This window comes from Alnus glutinosa, chromosome 8, assembly GCF_958979055.1.
Source record: "Alnus glutinosa chromosome 8, dhAlnGlut1.1, whole genome shotgun sequence".
NCBI lineage: Eukaryota > Viridiplantae > Streptophyta > Magnoliopsida > Fagales > Betulaceae > Alnus > Alnus glutinosa.
In genome coordinates, this window is record NC_084893.1 from 9583442 (window position 1) to 9596383 (window position 12942).

General features: G+C 32.6%; 1 pseudogene; it reads right to left on the minus strand.

Annotated features, from left to right (window-relative positions):
• Positions 1–8629: 8629 nt before the first annotated feature.
• LOC133876099 (uncharacterized mitochondrial protein AtMg00810-like) lies at positions 8630–9615 on the minus strand (annotated as a pseudogene).
• Positions 9616–12942: the final 3327 nt, after the last annotated feature.

Consider the following 12942-nt stretch of genomic DNA (forward strand, 5'->3'; position numbering starts at 1 on the left):
GCTCCAGTGGAAAATATCCATGGGTTCATTCCAGGGTGGATGCTTTGACCTGGATTTGCACAATAATAACATTAATTCCGTCCATGGATATATATATGTACCAGATTTTTATATTTTATCGTTTTGGTTGTTGTGATGTTTAATACAAGTTGTAATTATCATTGAAGACAATAAGTAAATATGTCTGAGTGGTAAGAATGTAAAAGACAAATGTGTTAATATTTGATAAAACAATTGAACGGTTTGTGTAATATACTAATATATATGCTTGGTTTGTTTTTTAAGGAAGTTGTAAGACATTCTGATTATTGATTATACTAGTCATTATTTGGTTGGTATCTAAGCATTTTCATGTATATCAAGACAATAATAAATTCAATGTTTCTCTCAAAAGCCAAGATAGACTTTTAGGGGATATAGAGCTACTTCTAGGTGGAGCTTGCCTCTCACCAAAATAGCAAAATATAAGGAGACCAATTTGGGGTGCAAAAGCTTGCACTGTAATAAAGATATAGAGAGATATGTGTGAGTTTAGTCTAGGCTATATATCAAATTCGTTCAAGATTCAATACATACAAATGTCCTTGTACTCTGATTTATTTCAACTTCCCAAGGCTACGAACAAAATCAGAATGGTTCTGACATGGTAGGCTAGTAATATGAAATTGTGGATTGAAGTTGTAAAGAAATTCAAGAAAAGAGAAAAACAACGAATAGAATAAAGAAAAACTCTAGCCGCCTCAAGGAAATAGACAATTACTCTGAATATGCGAAAATATTATTCTCAAATCGAAGTATCAAACTAAGCCCACAAACCGAGCTTAAATAGCTGAGGAAACTGATATTTTTCAAAAATGGCAAAACTCTAATTATTGCATAAAATCAAAATAAGAATTAAAATAAGGATTCTGCAATTTAGATAAATCTGGTAGTAAAATCCCTATTAAAACGAGAAAGCAGTATTTTCAAAAATGGAAAAAATAACTTAAAATAGTGATTTGGATGGGGGGACAGTACATTTTTTAGCTTGAAAACAATGCTCATCAAGTGTATGTAGATGGCCACAACATGCGATTATGATAATTGTAGCCAAATTTATGCCCAGTTTATTGCACATTGCACGATATTACCCTAGTTACACCTATTTCTACTAATTCTTACCATTCTTGCATTAATCTCCATTGTAAAGATATTCCAACGCTATTAATTCAATATCTGAAAACTTAGAATTCATCGATTATCGTGCATCTATATAACGCCAGACTTTTACCAGTTTGTTGGAAATTGGAAGCCACACACACACTATAAAAGAGAGTGAAAAGGAAGAGAGACAATAAATTGATAGAGGACTTTGTATACTTTTATTCAACTTAATTCAAAATAACTTGCTTACATGGGTATTTATAGGATACAAATGACCCTTCTAACTTCTTCACATTAACTCCATTCATTTACATCTCAAATAACTCCCATGTAACTCCTATGTAAAATAACTCTTGAAAACACAAAAGACACAACCTCTTCAAGTCACTTAATTAGTAACTTACAAGAATAAGAAAAGACTCAAATAAATGTTATTAAAAATTAAGTTTATTATTCAACATCCCCTTTTAAACTTAATTTCCAGTGACTCCAAGTAATGCTCGTAGCTTACTAAAAATCTCATTCTTTAGGGGCTTTGTAAAAATATCCGCAACTTGATCATGAGTCTTCACAAACTTGAGTTGTACCTCCTTCTTGACAATGCACTCTCCAATAAAATGATACCTCGTGTCGATGTGTTTGCTCCGATCATGAAATACTGGATTTTTCGCCAATGCAATTGCCGACTTGTTGTCAACAAAAATTTCCGTAGCATCCTCTTGTGGCATGTGTAGCTCTTTCAACAATTTCCTCAACCAAATTGCATGACAAACACTTGATGTAGCGGCAACATATTCAGCTTCACATGTTGAAAGTGTCACAATTGGTTGCTTTTTAGAACTCCAAGTAAATGCCGAACTCCCCAAATAAAAAACAAATCCAGTTGTTCTCTTTCTATCATCTACATCTCCACCCCAATCACTATCACTGTAACTCACAAGTTTAAATTCATTAGAGGATGGATAAAGTAGACCAAAACCAATTGTACCTTTGACATAACGAAGAATTCTTTTAGCCGCCTTGAAATGAGTTGTGGAAGATGTTTCAATTGAAAATAAGGAAAATTTTGCAAATTAAATTGTCTAATAGTAAAAGGGGGTATGCATACTTTTCTTTTTCTTTTTTTTTTCTTTTAATTGAATTTTCAAAATTGTTTACAGATACAATCCAGTGGGCCCAGAGGAGATGAATGTTGGAGCTCCAGTGGAAAATATCCATGGGTTCATTCCAGGGTGGATGCTTTGACCTGGATTTGCACAATAATAACATTAATTCCGTCCATGGATATATATATGTACCAGATTTTTATATTTTATCGTTTTGGTTGTTGTGATGTTTAATACAAGTTGTAATTATCATTGAAGACAATAAGTAAATATGTCTGAGTGGTAAGAATGTAAAAGACAAATGTGTTAATATTTGATAAAACAATTGAACGGTTTGTGTAATATACTAATATATATGCTTGGTTTGTTTTTTAAGGAAGTTGTAAGACATTCTGATTATTGATTATACTAGTCATTATTTGGTTGGTATCTAAGCATTTTCATGTATATCAAGACAATAATAAATTCAATGTTTCTCTCAAAAGCCAAGATAGACTTTTAGGGGATATAGAGCTACTTCTAGGTGGAGCTTGCCTCTCACCAAAATAGCAAAATATAAGGAGACCAATTTGGGGTGCAAAAGCTTGCACTGTAATAAAGATATAGAGAGATATGTGTGAGTTTAGTCTAGGCTATATATCAAATTCGTTCAAGATTCAATACATACAAATGTCCTTGTACTCTGATTTATTTCAACTTCCCAAGGCTACGAACAAAATCAGAATGGTTCTGACATGGTAGGCTAGTAATATGAAATTGTGGATTGAAGTTGTAAAGAAATTCAAGAAAAGAGAAAAACAACGAATAGAATAAAGAAAAACTCTAGCCGCCTCAAGGAAATAGACAATTACTCTGAATATGCGAAAATATTATTCTCAAATCGAAGTATCAAACTAAGCCCACAAACCGAGCTTAAATAGCTGAGGAAACTGATATTTTTCAAAAATGGCAAAACTCTAATTATTGCATAAAATCAAAATAAGAATTAAAATAAGGATTCTGCAATTTAGATAAATCTGGTAGTAAAATCCCTATTAAAACGAGAAAGCAGTATTTTCAAAAATGGAAAAAATAACTTAAAATAGTGATTTGGATGGGGGGACAGTACATTTTTTAGCTTGAAAACAATGCTCATCAAGTGTATGTAGATGGCCACAACATGCGATTATGATAATTGTAGCCAAATTTATGCCCAGTTTATTGCACATTGCACGATATTACCCTAGTTACACCTATTTCTACTAATTCTTACCATTCTTGCATTAATCTCCATTGTAAAGATATTCCAACGCTATTAATTCAATATCTGAAAACTTAGAATTCATCGATTATCGTGCATCTATATAACGCCAGACTTTTACCAGTTTGTTGGAAATTGGAAGCCACACACACACTATAAAAGAGAGTGAAAAGGAAGAGAGACAATAAATTGATAGAGGACTTTGTATACTTTTATTCAACTTAATTCAAAATAACTTGCTTACATGGGTATTTATAGGATACAAATGACCCTTCTAACTTCTTCACATTAACTCCATTCATTTACATCTCAAATAACTCCCATGTAACTCCTATGTAAAATAACTCTTGAAAACACAAAAGACACAACCTCTTCAAGTCACTTAATTAGTAACTTACAAGAATAAGAAAAGACTCAAATAAATGTTATTAAAAATTAAGTTTATTATTCAACATCCCCTTTTAAACTTAATTTCCAGTGACTCCAAGTAATGCTCGTAGCTTACTAAAAATCTCATTCTTTAGGGGCTTTGTAAAAATATCCGCAACTTGATCATGAGTCTTCACAAACTTGAGTTGTACCTCCTTCTTGACAATGCACTCTCCAATAAAATGATACCTCGTGTCGATGTGTTTGCTCCGATCATGAAATACTGGATTTTTCGCCAATGCAATTGCCGACTTGTTGTCAACAAAAATTTCCGTAGCATCCTCTTGTGGCATGTGTAGCTCTTTCAACAATTTCCTCAACCAAATTGCATGACAAACACTTGATGTAGCGGCAACATATTCAGCTTCACATGTTGAAAGTGTCACAATTGGTTGCTTTTTAGAACTCCAAGTAAATGCCGAACTCCCCAAATAAAAAACAAATCCAGTTGTTCTCTTTCTATCATCTACATCTCCACCCCAATCACTATCACTGTAACTCACAAGTTTAAATTCATTAGAGGATGGATAAAGTAGACCAAAACCAATTGTACCTTTGACATAACGAAGAATTCTTTTAGCCGCCTTGAAATGAGTTGTGGAAGATGTTTCAATTGAAAATAAGGAAAATTTTGCAAATTAAATTGTCTAATAGTAAAAGGGGGTATGCATACTTTTCTTTTTCTTTTTTTTTTCTTTTAATTGAATTTTCAAAATTGTTTACAGATACAATCCAGTGGGCCCAGAGGAGATGAATGTTGGAGCTCCAGTGGAAAATATCCATGGGTTCATTCCAGGGTGGATGCTTTGACCTGGATTTGCACAATAATAACATTAATTCCGTCCATGGATATATATATGTACCAGATTTTTATATTTTATCGTTTTGGTTGTTGTGATGTTTAATACAAGTTGTAATTATCATTGAAGACAATAAGTAAATATGTCTGAGTGGTAAGAATGTAAAAGACAAATGTGTTAATATTTGATAAAACAATTGAACGGTTTGTGTAATATACTAATATATATGCTTGGTTTGTTTTTTAAGGAAGTTGTAAGACATTCTGATTATTGATTATACTAGTCATTATTTGGTTGGTATCTAAGCATTTTCATGTATATCAAGACAATAATAAATTCAATGTTTCTCTCAAAAGCCAAGATAGACTTTTAGGGGATATAGAGCTACTTCTAGGTGGAGCTTGCCTCTCACCAAAATAGCAAAATATAAGGAGACCAATTTGGGGTGCAAAAGCTTGCACTGTAATAAAGATATAGAGAGATATGTGTGAGTTTAGTCTAGGCTATATATCAAATTCGTTCAAGATTCAATACATACAAATGTCCTTGTACTCTGATTTATTTCAACTTCCCAAGGCTACGAACAAAATCAGAATGGTTCTGACATGGTAGGCTAGTAATATGAAATTGTGGATTGAAGTTGTAAAGAAATTCAAGAAAAGAGAAAAACAACGAATAGAATAAAGAAAAACTCTAGCCGCCTCAAGGAAATAGACAATTACTCTGAATATGCGAAAATATTATTCTCAAATCGAAGTATCAAACTAAGCCCACAAACCGAGCTTAAATAGCTGAGGAAACTGATATTTTTCAAAAATGGCAAAACTCTAATTATTGCATAAAATCAAAATAAGAATTAAAATAAGGATTCTGCAATTTAGATAAATCTGGTAGTAAAATCCCTATTAAAACGAGAAAGCAGTATTTTCAAAAATGGAAAAAATAACTTAAAATAGTGATTTGGATGGGGGGACAGTACATTTTTTAGCTTGAAAACAATGCTCATCAAGTGTATGTAGATGGCCACAACATGCGATTATGATAATTGTAGCCAAATTTATGCCCAGTTTATTGCACATTGCACGATATTACCCTAGTTACACCTATTTCTACTAATTCTTACCATTCTTGCATTAATCTCCATTGTAAAGATATTCCAACGCTATTAATTCAATATCTGAAAACTTAGAATTCATCGATTATCGTGCATCTATATAACGCCAGACTTTTACCAGTTTGTTGGAAATTGGAAGCCACACACACACTATAAAAGAGAGTGAAAAGGAAGAGAGACAATAAATTGATAGAGGACTTTGTATACTTTTATTCAACTTAATTCAAAATAACTTGCTTACATGGGTATTTATAGGATACAAATGACCCTTCTAACTTCTTCACATTAACTCCATTCATTTACATCTCAAATAACTCCCATGTAACTCCTATGTAAAATAACTCTTGAAAACACAAAAGACACAACCTCTTCAAGTCACTTAATTAGTAACTTACAAGAATAAGAAAAGACTCAAATAAATGTTATTAAAAATTAAGTTTATTATTCAACATCCCCTTTTAAACTTAATTTCCAGTGACTCCAAGTAATGCTCGTAGCTTACTAAAAATCTCATTCTTTAGGGGCTTTGTAAAAATATCCGCAACTTGATCATGAGTCTTCACAAACTTGAGTTGTACCTCCTTCTTGACAATGCACTCTCCAATAAAATGATACCTCGTGTCGATGTGTTTGCTCCGATCATGAAATACTGGATTTTTCGCCAATGCAATTGCCGACTTGTTGTCAACAAAAATTTCCGTAGCATCCTCTTGTGGCATGTGTAGCTCTTTCAACAATTTCCTCAACCAAATTGCATGACAAACACTTGATGTAGCGGCAACATATTCAGCTTCACATGTTGAAAGTGTCACAATTGGTTGCTTTTTAGAACTCCAAGTAAATGCCGAACTCCCCAAATAAAAAACAAATCCAGTTGTTCTCTTTCTATCATCTACATCTCCACCCCAATCACTATCACTGTAACTCACAAGTTTAAATTCATTAGAGGATGGATAAAGTAGACCAAAACCAATTGTACCTTTGACATAACGAAGAATTCTTTTAGCCGCCTTGAAATGAGTTGTGGAAGATGTTTCAATTGAAAATAAGGAAAATTTTGCAAATTAAATTGTCTAATAGTAAAAGGGGGTATGCATACTTTTCTTTTTCTTTTTTTTTTCTTTTAATTGAATTTTCAAAATTGTTTACAGATACAATCCAGTGGGCCCAGAGGAGATGAATGTTGGAGCTCCAGTGGAAAATATCCATGGGTTCATTCCAGGGTGGATGCTTTGACCTGGATTTGCACAATAATAACATTAATTCCGTCCATGGATATATATATGTACCAGATTTTTATATTTTATCGTTTTGGTTGTTGTGATGTTTAATACAAGTTGTAATTATCATTGAAGACAATAAGTAAATATGTCTGAGTGGTAAGAATGTAAAAGACAAATGTGTTAATATTTGATAAAACAATTGAACGGTTTGTGTAATATACTAATATATATGCTTGGTTTGTTTTTTAAGGAAGTTGTAAGACATTCTGATTATTGATTATACTAGTCATTATTTGGTTGGTATCTAAGCATTTTCATGTATATCAAGACAATAATAAATTCAATGTTTCTCTCAAAAGCCAAGATAGACTTTTAGGGGATATAGAGCTACTTCTAGGTGGAGCTTGCCTCTCACCAAAATAGCAAAATATAAGGAGACCAATTTGGGGTGCAAAAGCTTGCACTGTAATAAAGATATAGAGAGATATGTGTGAGTTTAGTCTAGGCTATATATCAAATTCGTTCAAGATTCAATACATACAAATGTCCTTGTACTCTGATTTATTTCAACTTCCCAAGGCTACGAACAAAATCAGAATGGTTCTGACATGGTAGGCTAGTAATATGAAATTGTGGATTGAAGTTGTAAAGAAATTCAAGAAAAGAGAAAAACAACGAATAGAATAAAGAAAAACTCTAGCCGCCTCAAGGAAATAGACAATTACTCTGAATATGCGAAAATATTATTCTCAAATCGAAGTATCAAACTAAGCCCACAAACCGAGCTTAAATAGCTGAGGAAACTGAAATTTTTCAAAAATGGCAAAACTCTAATTATTGTATAAAATCAAAATAAGAATTAAAATAAGGATTCTGCAATTTAGATAAATCTGGTAGTAAAATCCCTATTAAAACGAGAAAGCAGTATTTTCAAAAATGGAAAAAATAACTTAAAATAGTGATTTGGATGGGGGGACAGTACATTTTTTAGCTTGAAAACAATGCTCATCAAGTGTATGTAGATGGCCACAACATGCGATTATGATAATTGTAGCCAAATTTATGCCCAGTTTATTGCACATTGCGCGATATTACCCTAGTTACACCTATTTCTACTAATTCTTACCATTCTTGCATTAATCTCCATTGTAAAGATATTCCAACGCTATTAATTCAATATCTGAAAACTTAGAATTCATCGATTATCGTGCATCTATATAACGCCAGACTTTTACCAGTTTGTTGGAAATTGGAAGCCACACACACACTATAAAAGAGAGTGAAAAGGAAGAGAGACAATAAATTGATAGAGGACTTTGTATACTTTTATTCAACTTAATTCAAAATAACTTGCTTACATGGGTATTTATAGGATACAAATGACCCTTCTAACTTCTTCACATTAACTCCATTCATTTACATCTCAAATAACTCCCATGTAACTCCTATGTAAAATAACTCTTGAAAACACAAAAGACACAACCTCTTCAAGTCACTTAATTAGTAACTTACAAGAATAAGAAAAGACTCAAATAAATGTTATTAAAAATTAAGTTTATTATTCAACATCCCCTTTTAAACTTAATTTCCAGTGACTCCAAGTAATGCTCGTAGCTTACTAAAAATCTCATTCTTTAGGGGCTTTGTAAAAATATCCGCAACTTGATCATGAGTCTTCACAAACTTGAGTTGTACCTCCTTCTTGACAATGCACTCTCCAATAAAATGATACCTCGTGTCGATGTGTTTGCTCCGATCATGAAATACTGGATTTTTCGCCAATGCAATTGCCGACTTGTTGTCAACAAAAATTTCCGTAGCATCCTCTTGTGGCATGTGTAGCTCTTTCAACAATTTCCTCAACCAAATTGCATGACAAACACTTGATGTAGCGGCAACATATTCAGCTTCACATGTTGAAAGTGTCACAATTGGTTGCTTTTTAGAACTCCAAGTAAATGCCGAACTCCCCAAATAAAAAACAAATCCAGTTGTTCTCTTTCTATCATCTACATCTCCACCCCAATCACTATCACTGTAACTCACAAGTTTAAATTCATTAGAGGATGGATAAAGTAGACCAAAATCAATTGTACCTTTGACATAACGAAGAATTCTTTTAGCCGCCTTGAAATGAGTTGTGGTAGGTGATTCCATATAGCGACTAACAAGCCCAACTCCATAGAGAATATCCGGCCTTGTGCATGTCAAAGATCTCAAACTTCCAACTAAACTTTTGAAAATTGTTGGATCCACCCTTTCGCCTTCTTCATGCTTTGACAATTTAATCTCACAATTCTACTGGAGTGCTAACATGTTTGCAATTGTTCATCTTGAACTTTTTGAGCATTTCCTTTGCGAAACTTCCTTGAGAAATAAAAATTCCTTTCTCCATTTGCTTTACTTCAATTCCAAGATAATAGGACATGAGGCCAATATCTGTCATTTCGAATTCTTGAGTCATTGCTTTCTTGAAATCCTCGAACATACTTGGATTGTTGCCTGTAAAAATTAAATCATCCACATACAAGCAAACAAGCAAAATATTTCCATTTTCACACAGTCATAAGTGGAATTATCGCAATTCCATGTGGCATGACTACTGATCTTTCTTGTGTGTGATGTGAGCCCCATTTTCGTTTAAAACTCATCCCTCTGTTGTTTATAAAACAGTTATCACAATACATAGATTTCAAAATGTTTGTTTATAAAATGTGAGTCGTTTTACAAGTCACACATTTTTAAAGATAAGTAATGCTATACACATTCTCTAACATGGCTTTTTAGAATCATTATTGGATTTGTGATAGATTACAATTGAATTTTGATTCAATAATGATTTTAAAAGCCACAATAGAGAGTATGGAAATGGGAGTGGGAGTGTTCGAACGGTGAACGCAAGAACATTTCGTTTGCTGGGAGCATTCGAACGGTGTAGCAGTCGGTGGAAGTCTGAATGGACAAAACGTCTTGTTCGTTGGGATGTTCAAACGTCACCTATTCTGAGAGTAATGTTTGAATGGTAACTCGTATTGTCAAACATGCGCATTGTCTGATGTGAAAATTGGTTTTAAAAAACATGATTTTTGCCAATTTTTCACACTCACTTCATGATTTTCTTTCTTCTCTCACCTAGGGTTTGAGCCCAAACCTTGGTTATTGACTCAACGGAGTTTTCAAAGCCAAATCTAACATTGAACACATGATTCTTGGTGTTAGAGCATCATTTCCATCCGTTGATTTAAGGTAAATTACTAGATTCTAGTTTTTCATAATGTTGAGTAGATTTTTTCAGGTTAATGCTTAATCTTTCAATTTTCTTTAGGGCTTTCCATTATAAAAGAGTTCTTAGCTTGGCTCGAGCTTTGGATTGAGGTTTCGTAGTGTGAAACTTCGAATTTCTTTATAACTCAAGGTAAGACCTCAAACCCTAGATTTTCTTTAAGAATTGTAAATTGGGATTTTAAGTGTCTAACCCTAGAATTTCTCTATGTTTTAATGTTGTTAGTTATTTGGGTGTCAAATGAAACCCTATAATTTGTATGGGTAATAATAAGTTTATGACACTTATGATATTCAAGTGTCATTGTGATGTCTAGAGTAAAGTAGAGTTGTGATTAGTGTTTAATAGTTTTTTTGCAATGTACTAATGTAGTTGGGCATTGCGAATTTGTGAGCTTTAAAGTTAGCGTAGTTCATCAACATCAATCGGAAAGAGTAAGTATTTATACTTACTGAGGATGATACTAAGTTTCAAATGTTTTAGATGTTTTTTAAGCTTAGTGAGTTTTTTTGTGCTAAGTAAAAGAAATAAATTTTAAATGAACTTATCGAACATGATATGAATGTTTAAATTCGAGTCAATGATATGTTGAGATATTATGTGATTTATGATACTTTGATGATTTGACTACTGGTTATGAGATACGATGAATGTTCATGAGGTTTACCATGTTTATGAATTTAAAAGATATGTTGTATGTTTTGAGTAAAAGTATAATGTTAATTTTTCATGAGCATGAAAGTAAGAAAAGTATGTTATAGCACGCATCATGGGAGCATGTATATGGGGAAAGGAATGTATCATGAAATGAGACATAAGAAAATGTTAAAGGTTAAAAGACTGATGAAAGAGGTGAAAGTTTGTGCTGGGGGTGAGCCCAATCTTCTCAACAAAAAGGTTGAGTGACAAGGGAGAAAGTCATCGATGGCTGTAATGCCCAGAAAATCAGAAAATAAAAATATACAAAGGTTAATAATCTTTAAATGCTAAAACACCTATAATTGCATAAGTGCACGTGTACATGATTGATTTTATTTATGGAGAAATAGTTGTTGCGTAAATGACCATATATGAACATTTAATTGAAGCATGTAAGTATAAACACATACATACATACATATATATATAGAGAGAGACAAAGATACGGGTAAATGTATTAGGTACAGGTTCAAACCAAAATAAAAACTGAAAACTGGTTTAAGCATTTTAATCCTATGTAATGCAGTGTTGCATGTGAGTAAGACCTAACATTAAATCTGTAAACCCAGTACGGTTCAAGCATTTTAGAGGATTAAAACTAATTTAATAAACTTGGTTTCATCGACTTATTTCAAATTAAAACATTAGTTTGATGAAATTAAGAATCTAGTTGGTTAGAGATAAAATTCTCGAAGGTTGAAGTCAAGTCATCCCTGGTCTTCGTTCAACCTTCCACCTGCGTGTAATCTGGCCTTTGATTGAGTTTGTGCTGGTTTAATCTTAGCCGTCCATGTTTCCTATATAAAGAGGTTGATGGTTGATTGAAATTGCATCAAGAAACCAAATTCCAGCAAGCTTTTTCTACGTGTATCACTCTCTGTTTTATTTTCTGTTGAGTCCAGAAATTTTGATAATAGAATTCTCTTGTTTTCTTTGTGCTTCAAGCACTTAGAAAACCATAAATGAAGCCTTGAATCACCTCTCATTTCCCAACAAAACATCATAAACAAAATCAGAAACCTTCTCCTATTTTTTATCCAAAAATCAGCAACCTTCAACTCACCTTCAAGTGTTTATTTTAGACCAGCAACTCTTTTCTTCACTGGATTGTTTTGTGCAAATTTCAGTGGGTAATTCTTCATTTTATCTTTCTGAATTCAGTGTATTCTTCTCCTTTAAATTCATGTTTTGTTTTTCTTCTTCTTTGAAGAAGAAACAGCTGAGTATGTATATATAGATGATCTTTTCTTTGTGTTTCTGAACAGAGCAATTTTCCAAGTAGTGTGATTGATAGTGATTTGAGAATTTATATTTGCTGTATTTTAGAAGAAAGAGCCGGTCATGTGTGAATTGAAGTAAAAAGTGTGTGTTAATTGGATAAGACACATGGAAATATATTTGTGTGTGTGTGTGTGTGTGTGTGTGCGCGCTTTCATAAGGGGGTGCTGCCGTGGATATGTGTGCATTGCTTTGTTGTCTTCATGTATTTTTTTAAAAATGGTGTATGCATATGTTAAAAAGTGTCATTCATGGGTTAAAAAGATAGGTGATTTGGTTGTATGTGTAGCTCCTTTGCACGAGTAGAAATATATATATATATATATGAACAACCTGTGATGTATTTATAAAATATAGGAACAAGAATATGAGTGACAATCAAATGATATATATATGTATACTCTTTAAAAGTATAAATACAATTATGTAAAAATACATATGTTGTTAAATATAAGTGTTCATATTCTTAATTTGCAAAACACACACACACACACACATATATATATAAAGTTATGTTGAATATATGTGAGTTAATTGTTGATATAAATGGATGGTTTTGTTATAAAGGAAAAATACTTCTAAAACACCATTATGTCGTCCAATTTTATAAGAATTATAAATGAGGTT